At 43.1% G+C, this 9595-nt stretch overlaps 1 long non-coding RNA gene across 1 annotated transcript; it reads left to right on the forward strand.

Annotated features, from left to right (window-relative positions):
• Positions 1–2951: 2951 nt before the first annotated feature.
• LOC146712168 (uncharacterized) lies at positions 2952–8176 on the forward strand. Its single transcript, XR_014919007.1, has 2 exons — positions 2952–3158; positions 7688–8176. It is a non-coding gene; the product is annotated as an uncharacterized LOC146712168 (long non-coding RNA).
• The last annotated feature ends 1419 nt before the right edge of the window (positions 8177–9595 follow it).

Below are 9595 nucleotides of genomic sequence, written 5' to 3' on the forward strand. Positions count from 1 at the left end.
TTAATTAATTAAGAACTAATTTGTGCTGTATGTGTGTGTGTGTGTGTGTGTGTGTGTGTGTGTGTGTGTGTGTGTGTGTGTGTGTGTGTGTGTGTGTGTGTGCGTGTGTGTGTGTGTGTGTGTGTGTGTGTGTGCGTGCTGTCATTCACTTGCAGGTGTTTGTACCATTAAGCTGTAATAACAAGAACAATAAATAAGAGATTAGGAACAATATTGAATCTATATATATATAATATAATAAATAATATATATAATTATATATATTATATATAACAATAAAAAATGCTATGATTCACATAAATAAAAATAAAATGTATGATGGATGAAACCTTATCAAGGCTCTCAGCACCTCCTTTGTTCTTGTTGTAGTCCTGGATCATCAGAGGCTTCCTGTCCTCTGTGGTGCTGACAGCGGCGTCTTTGTGTAGGACGACAAGATGTCAGGATGACATTTCTATTCTTCTTGGGAACTTATGACACAAGAGTGTGTGTGTCAGTGAAAGCACATTTGGATGAGAGTCCTTCCTCTGGTTGATACCAGCTGAGGGGGAAGTTCAGGCTTGTTCTTCCTCACTGTCCCTACCATGGTGAGCTTTCTTTTCAGCAGCTCCTGACCACCTGTCTCCTGAAGCACCGTGCACTTGTGGATTACCAGCTTCTGCAGTCTTTTCCTCAACACTAACCCTCATATAGTGTGAATGATGTTGTGAAGCTGGTTAGGGTTTAGAATGTACGTGGTTAATGATGTGCTTTTGAACACACCATGTGTGAAATAGTCCCATGTGACCCCGTGGGGAGCTGTTTATCTTGTGCCTTGTTTCTCTCCTGTTCCCACCAGTGTTTTTCCCTCTGAAGAACTGGTAACCAGTGTGAAACGTCAGGGATGCTCGATCAGACCAGTGAGCGCAAACAAACCCAGCCCTCCCAGCTTATGGTTTAATCTTTATTGGGGGAGAAAACTTTTTAAGCCCTAATTTTGACAGGGAGTAGAGTCTTTGAAGCCTTTTCTGGATCCTCAGAGGGGATGAAGGAGGCAGAGGAGGAAGCAGAGATCGGTCTGTGTTTCATTGTAAGATAGAGACCTGGACTATTCTGGGAATGACAGCCGACTTTGGCCCATCGGTGGAGGATCTCATGAAGAGAGACGGCAGGGAGAAGGACAGTGTTTCATCGATAACAGCTCCAACACCTACAGTGTATATAATATATACATCAAAGTATATTTGCTATACTTAATGTATATAACATCATGTTCTTCTGTCCCCTTCACAGTGCAGGAGCGTGTCAGGATAGATTTCACTGCGTGTTGTATTTGTATAACTGTGCATGTGACAAATAAAGAAACTTGACTCTAATCAGCACAAACGAGGCTCTGACACATGGATTGTTTTTATAGTTGATCTAAAAGGATTAACCCCAAAATGTGAAAACAAGACCATCAACAGGCAAGACAGAGCTGACAATGTTACTGATGTCTGTCTGTAAATAAAGGGTGAGTGGAAACTAAAACTGGGGTTGGGAAACTTGCTGTGATCACTAACAGCTGCACGAGTTCTGGAGTCACCAATAAAACAAAAAGTATAAAAAAGGTTTAGCAAGCTCAGCATTACATAGATAAGGGATTAGGTGGGGATACTTTCAATGCAAACCCAGGATGAGAGCACGAGGTGAGGCAGAGGAGGAGCAGGGAAGTGATGAAGGAGGACCAGAAGGATTCTTCTGTATCTTTGGGTTTGCAGCAATAAGCAGGTGGATTTTTAATGTTTCTAACTGTTTGCACAGTTTCCGTGCTGTTATTCTTTAGCTTTGGGGCCGTTTTATAATAGTTTTGTCTGAGGTGTTTAAGCTTCTATTTGTTCATCCACAATATTGTTTAGCTGATTCTATACGAGCTCGTTCCAGTTCTTTCAGTCAGTCTGTTGCTTCTCTCCCGATCATTTTCCCTGTTCCTCATAAATCCCAAGGGTAGGGCCCGTGGGTCCATGTTAGTCTGGACACATTTCCACCCTGAAAAGAAGAAATGACATTCAGTTACCTTTGTGTGCAGCAGAAATGCCTCCTGGGTGCACTGGAGATAGAAAAGCACATCCCTCACTTATTTTAAAGCTAATGCATTCAACAGCATTTCTATAAAATCAGACCTGATTTTTATTCCATCATATTAAGCCCATCTCTCAGCATAAACATTACTGTCATGGGTTACTTTGATAACTCCAAACTACAGGAGGTCAGAGGTCGTTAGGAGCTCCCTGGCTGTGCAGAGGCAGGAGGCGAGCTGTAGGAAACCCTTTGACGGCTGATGAGGAATTGTAAATGCTTTTTGTTGGAAGACGGCAGCTCGTGAAAGGCAGATGTGCAATGCTTTTGTGCTGTGTGAACGACCATCGTTGAACATCTATAATCCAGTTTTAAGATCCCTTTTTGTCAGGTGTGACTGCACTTAAAGAGGCCTGGAGGCCTTTTCAGAGGCGTCTCTCTTCGTGCATGAGAGACAAAGGTGCCACCCTGTCTGCTGGCTTTGTTATCTTCACACCTTGGCTCATATGATTAGGTAGAGGATGATTAGGGGTCCATGACCCTCTTGGGGACTCTCCCATATGGCTAAATGTGGGACTCTCCATCAGCAGCTCCTTACACTACGCTGAGCTGGATGACTGAGAACCGACATACTTCCAGGTGAATGTAACGCTACGGAGAAACTACAGCGAGAGTAAACCTGCTAACTTTGGTGTTTTTTCAAGTATCGGGTAATTTTATATGTGACTTTTTCTATCAGGTGAACAAACTGTGCATGCATATTCACGCTAAAGTTAAATGCAGAGAAAGCGCAGAGTCTCTGCTTTCAGAAACAATTGGATTAGTTTCAATTGAGCGAACGGTTCAAACGTTACAGTGATTTAAAAACGTTGCAGAAACCTGTTGGATTGTGAGTTTCAGGCATTAAATGCAATTCTACATCCGGACACTAGAGGGCGCAGAGCGCGATGGTGGTACCGAGCAGTGTTTTGGGGCGCAGAAGAAGAATTTCACAGAAAGAACTTCCTGTTGTGAAGCTAACCCCAGCACAGCATGTGTGTCGTTTGTGTTCACGGTTTAAAGAAGATTATTGTGTTTTCGTCTACTTGTTACCCAGGCTGACAGCAGCTTCACTGCCTCAGGTTAGTAAACATTACAATGAATGTGCACGGCGCACCTCACAGTACAGGATGTTGTTCGGTCATTCGCACATCTCGGTAAAGGATGCGGGTCATTGTGTGTACACTGTGGCTTTAGGCTGCAGGTTGATGGATGCTAATGCTAGCTGACTTGGCTAATGCAGAATACAGTGGAGCCCCGACTTTCACGAAAAGTTCAAGTTACGAAGGCACTGAACGGCAATACTTCTGCCCGTGTTACGGCAAAATGCCCGCGTAACGAAATCCGCTGGCTCTGATTGGCTGAGCCTTCAATGCCCACAATGCCTTCCGAATCATGTGACAACCCCTTGGCTTCCGTACTTGCGCTTCGCTGTTCCACTTGAACCACGCAGCTAGCAAAATGAAGCGTAAAGTAGGGCTGGGTATCGTCACTGATTTCTAGAATCGATTCAATTCCGATTCACAAGGTCCCGAATCGATTCGATCCACGATTCGATTTAATTCGATTTGATTTAAATCTGGGAAATTTTGACAGTCAGAAATATAATTCAGATCAGTACATTTACATATTTTTGTATCAATAAAAAGGAAGCTGACACACTTTATCACAGGTGTGAGCGTCACAGCAGAGGCCTTTGTGTCAAAGTAGCTGAGGATAAAACACAGAAAAACATGAAGGTGATTTTCCTGTTCTGGGATTTTATAAAAATATTCTGCAGTACATCAAAAACGAAAGAAAACCATTAATCAACATATGAACATTACCTCTGACGTTACAGCGGTTTTATTACAGACACAGCGTTTTGCATTTTGAATAATTTTAAAAAGTTTAAATTTGTTCAGTATTGAACGGCAGAAATGAGGTTTTCATTTCGGAAGAATGTAAAAGGGAAAAAAACAGCGGCCGACAGCGCTGTAAGCAACAGTAGACTTGTGCGTAACAAGCAAGCGAATAATGAAGAAAGGGAAACTGTTCTTGAAGTACAGAGAGAGAGAGAGAGAGCTGCGCATCGCGATGGAAGCAAAACAGTAAAAGTGAATTCATGACGATGTTTATGTGAAGCGTTTGGATCTTCTTTTGCTGCTGGTTCGGTCAATATTGTTTGGAGAGAGATCAAACTAACAGCTTTAGAATCAGCGCATAAAGGGCGTGAACACAAAGCGCCGACCCGCCGACAGATCAGAATCAGCGAGCTGTCGGCTTTCAGCCCCGACCGTGAGAAAGGCGCCATCTAACTGATTCTGATCCGCGGGTCGCGCTGTGTGTTTAAGTCTATGTGCAGAGTCCCTGTACCTGCTCTCATTTACTGTTTGGTGGTTCTTGAAATTTTGTGAGATGTCACCAGAGATTCTGGCATTTCGGGCAAAATAAATTTATATTAAAAAATCGATTCAGGATTTTAATGAATCGATTTTACGTTATCCAAGCCAGAATCGATTTTAATCGATGAATCGATTATAAAAACCCAGCCCTAGCGTAAAGTACTCTCGATGAAAACAAAGAGAGAAATTATTGATAAATATGAGCGAGGTGGGAAACTTAGTGCTATTGCACGCGAGTATGGCCGAAATCCTTCGACCATAGGAACAATTCTAAAACAAAAAGAAGTCATCAAAGCAGGTAAACCTTCAAAGGGCACCACCATCATGTCCAAAAGGAGGACCCCCATACACGACGAGATGGAAAGGCTTCTCCTTGTTTGGATTAAAGACAAGGGAGAGACTGGCAATACCCCCACAGAGACTGTCATTTGCGAGAAGACGTCCTCAATTTATAATGATTTAGTAAGTAAGGCAGCTTCCGATGAGCAGCCAACGGCATCGACGTCCTCGCAGGAGGCACCCCTAACCTCCCCAGAGTTCAGGGCATCGCATGGGTGGTTTTATCGGTTCAAGAAGAGGACTGGCAACCACTCCGTTGTGCGTCACGGCGAGGCAGCAAGTTCCAATCACACGGCTGCCGAAGAATTTGTTAAAAAATTTGAGGAACTTATAAATCAAGAAGGCTACATCCCCCAGCAGGTATTCAACTGTGACGAGACTGGCCTCTTCTGGAAAAAGATGCCGCGGCGTACGTACATCACCGCGGAGGAAATAAAGATGCCAGGCCACAAGCCCATGAAGGCCCGTCTCACCCTCGCCCTGTGTGCTAATGCCAGTGGGACTGTAAGGTCAAGCCACTCCTAGTGTACCACTCAGAAAATCTGCGTGCCTTCAAGAAACACAAAAACTTTAAAGGAGAGGCTCGAGGTTATGTGGAGGTCCAACCCCAAGGCCTGGGTGACCCGACAGTTCTTTGTCGAATGGGTCAACTTGGTCTTTGGCCCTGCTGTCAAGAAGTTCCTCAAGGAGAACGATCTCCCCATGAAGTGCATGCTGATCATCGATAACGCCCCCGCCCACCCCTCTGGCCTCGAGGACGACATCCTGGAGGAGTTCTCGTTCATCAAGGTTCTCTTCCTCCCTCCCAACACGACCCCTCTCCTCCAGCCCATGGACCAGCAAGTGACCTCTAATTTAAAGAGACTGTACACGAAACACATGTTCAAACGGTGTTCGGACATAACAGAGAGTACGCAGCTCAGCCTCAGGGAGTTTTGGAAAAATCATTTCGACATCGCTGCATGCCTCAAGTTGATTTCTTTGGCATGGCGGGAGGTGAGTCGTCGAACGCTAAATTCTGCTTGGAGGAAGCTGTGGTCTGATGCTGTTGCCCCTCGAGATTTTGAAGGCTTTGAGGGGGAACCTCAACCTGAAGTCAAGGTTGAGGAGATCGTAAATCTCGGCACCGCCCTGGGACTGCAGGTTGACGAGGAGGATATAAACGACCTTGTGCATGAACATCGAGAGGAGCTGTCAACGGCAGAGCTGCAAGAGTTGGAGGCGATGCTGCACTCATCAGTACGGCAACAATTCAGCGAGGAGGAGGCCGTCATACCATCGGCCGATATCAAGGACAATCACCCTGAAAAGAACTTTACCGCTCATGCTATAGAGCATTTTGGTGCGTCTGCCTCTCCCACTTCAGATCCATTTTGAAAAGTAGACAGAGACAGACGTCGTTGGATAGATTTTTCACAAAGAGGCCAGCAACAAGTCAACCTTCAGGTGAAAGTGTGCCTTAGAGGGCGAAAAGCGATGAAAGTAGCAGTAGTGATTAGTTCAAAAACATAAAAATGCACAAAAAATGTAAAAAATAAATGATAAAATAGATTTTTTTTTAAATTATCTAAGTTTAAAAAAGTTTTAGTTTTAATGTTTAGAACGTCATGTACATGCAGCATATGTATGCATGCATACAGCTGACACATATATACACTTATTCCTCTAATTTTGAGTTATTGGTAATGTTTTTACCCAAATGCGATACTTCTTAAAATACAAGCAGACATTACAAAGAAAGCTGAAGTGTTACTAATTGTGTAAAAATGTCTGAATTGTTTTTTGTTGCCTTTCTTTTTTACTTGTAGTGTTTTAGATGTCAGGGCTGTTGGTGGATTAAAACTTTTTGTTAATAAAAATAATGTTCTCTCTGGTCTTTAATGTGCACTTCAGTGTCTGTTGCACTACCTCCTGATGTTTAAAGCCTGATTAATCTTTGAATTAAAAAATCAAGAACTTTACACCTTAATGTTATGCCAGTTTCCCCCGTGGTGGTGCTGTATGTATGCATGCATACGTATGCTTTCTTCAGCCTCCACCACCTCCGCCACCAAGAACTCCGTCTCCAGCCAGCATCTAAGCACTCAAAAGGCGCGATGGCTGCTTCGATTTACGAAAAACCGTCGGGAACAGATTAATTTCGTAAGTCGGGGTTCCACTGCAGTGTGTTGCTGTGACATTTGTGAGGTTCCCTCAGACACACTCCGCCAGTCTTGTTGCTGTTAACAACAAAATATTTTAAAAAATCCACCATCGTTTCCACCGTCACCAGTTAATCTGGAACACCGGGTGATTTAACGCTACTCTGTGTTCATACTTGGAAGTATTAGCATGTTATTGACTTGGATACTATATTGTTTTAAGCCTTTGTGAATGTTTGTTCATTTTAAAGTGAAAACGCCATCTGCTTTTGGCACAAAACTATCGAATTTGCAGCTTCAGTTAGGTGGGATGGTTTGTCAGACATCACCGTAACATCATCCTACAGTAGGACCGTTTGTCAAACAGTGGTTACATGATGTCTGGAGACTTTCTGGTTCAGTTTTGTTTGTTTAGCAACTTTTGCTCATTTACGTAACTGCTGTTTTAGTCATGGCTTGTTTTCTTTGCGTTTGCTGGTTGTAGAAATGGTTTCTATGAAGCGTTTCTTTTAGCTGAACGAACTGCTCGTGTGCGTGCATGTTTTATACATGTGCTAAAGTTAAATGTCTTTGTGCAAAACATTGTGTGCTTTGGAGAAACAGCAGAGGATCAACAAAGGTTCAGTTTTAAAGTAGGTACTGCTCTGTGTCCAGTGTAGCGACATAGCTAGCTTTGCATCATACCGAGACACGCTACTGGTGCTATAAAGTGATGTGCAGAGTTTGTCTCTCTCTTTGTATTTGCAGTCCAAACAACATGGAGAAAAACATTGTGTACTGCCTGCTGTGCAACAAGCCCCAGCTGTTCATTTGGAATCACCTGAGCGGAGTGTGCCTGAAACACGGCACAGCACAGGAGAGGGAGCAAGAAGCTTCCAGAGCTAAAGCCTCCCAGAAGCTGTTTTCCAGGGAAGGTCGACTCTGGAGCTTCTCGGAGCTGCAGGAGTTTTGCAAGGACGCAACATCTTGCACCAAACTCTGCAGTCGTCTTCAGAGTCGTGGCTTTATCATCACAGACACTCCCCAAACCTTCCCAACACAGAGGTCTGATGAGCTTGTTGCCACTCTGGCCAGTCCAGCTGTGGCTCCGGTTGACTCGATCCATCCCTGATGGAGTCTCCCATAAATCCTTTGGCTGGACATTTGACTTGTCTTTATTTTTCCTTTGTTTGATGCTTTGCTTGGCTTTTGTTGTGTCTGACCTTTTCTGATTAAAAGGAAATTGAGCTCACAGGACACCATGTTGCCTCAGCTGATGCAGTCCTCTTTGCAATAATGTTTATTTCCAAAGGAATTTCTAGAAATTCAGAACAGTAAAATTCACAGAATGAATTAGAAGATAACTCTGATGTAGTTAAACTAAAATCCTCTGTGGGGGTTAGTATATAAACTCTTAACACCTAGTTAGCATGAATAAGTGTTGAATGATCAACTCCAGACAGATTTGGTATTCAACACTAAGTCAGAGTTAACGTTCCAACTCTCCAATAAGAGTTAAATTAACTTATAAAGACACTTTAAAAGAGCTGAAATCAAATCTGACAGTCTTCATTTGGACATGTTGGATTTGCTGTGTGGTAAGGCACCTGGGCCAGATGGCTTTCTGACTTTACAAAACCTTCCCAGAAGAAAGAATAATTCCACTTTTTAACGTGTATGTAGAAGCATATCACACAGAGGCTCTCCACCCACTGTGAGACAGGCAGTGAGTACTGAGAAACCTGCTAAACCTGCAGAACACTCATCATTTAGAGTCTGACGGGGGTTGACACTAAAATACTTTAAATGTTTAGCATGAAGATCAGAGCCTTGGATCCCACATTTGATTCGCTTTGTACCAAAGCATCAAGGGTTTCACAATATAAGAAGGGTTCTCATATAATTCATGAGAGATGTGATGCTAACGATGCAGCTTTATTATCACTGGACGCTCGTCAGGCCTCGGACAGAATAGACTGGTCAGATTTATTTAACCTTCTCCCAAGATATGGATTTGGAAATCATTTTCTCAGATGGGTTCAACTTAACCCGTCACATTGGAGCGTTCCACTCATCAGGGGTGCCCGTTATCTCCAATGCTATTCATTCTGACTATGGAACCTCTGGTGATGACACTTAGAATGAGAGCTGTACTATTTGGTTTCCAGTTAGGAGATCGAGAGCAGAGATTGGCCCTAGGCCCTAGACTGGCTGTCTGTTAGCCAAGTTGCAAAATTAATGCTACAAATGGAGCTATTTAGACGATTTTCTGGCTATAAATGATTCAAAATCCTCCTCCGTCCTATTCCTGAACAAGGATGAAAGGTTATGCAAAGTTTTTATATTGAGTCACGTCCTCTGCCTCCTCCAAAAGAATCCTTTCAGAAGTTAAACGATATCTTTAATTGGTTAATTTGGAATAACAAAGGTCCTAGATGAAGACTTGGCTTGTTGTACCTGCCATATGAAAGAGGGGGTTACAATTCTCTGATCTTAAACTGTATCACTGGTCTGCACAGGTGCGCTCAGCCACGCTCTATTTTTCCACTGAGACACCTGCAGCCTGGATAAAAAGTGAACAAAAAACAGTGACAAACCTTCAGTTTGATATAATTTTATTTTATTTTAAAGTTTCCACTTGACAGAAATGTGTTTTTGTTTGAGATTCCCGAGGTT

This window comes from Copadichromis virginalis, linkage group LG3 (assembly GCF_057382275.1).
Source record: "Copadichromis virginalis isolate Kocher_CV1m ecotype Utaka linkage group LG3, C_Virginalis_male_GT1.1, whole genome shotgun sequence".
NCBI lineage: Eukaryota > Metazoa > Chordata > Actinopteri > Cichliformes > Cichlidae > Copadichromis > Copadichromis virginalis.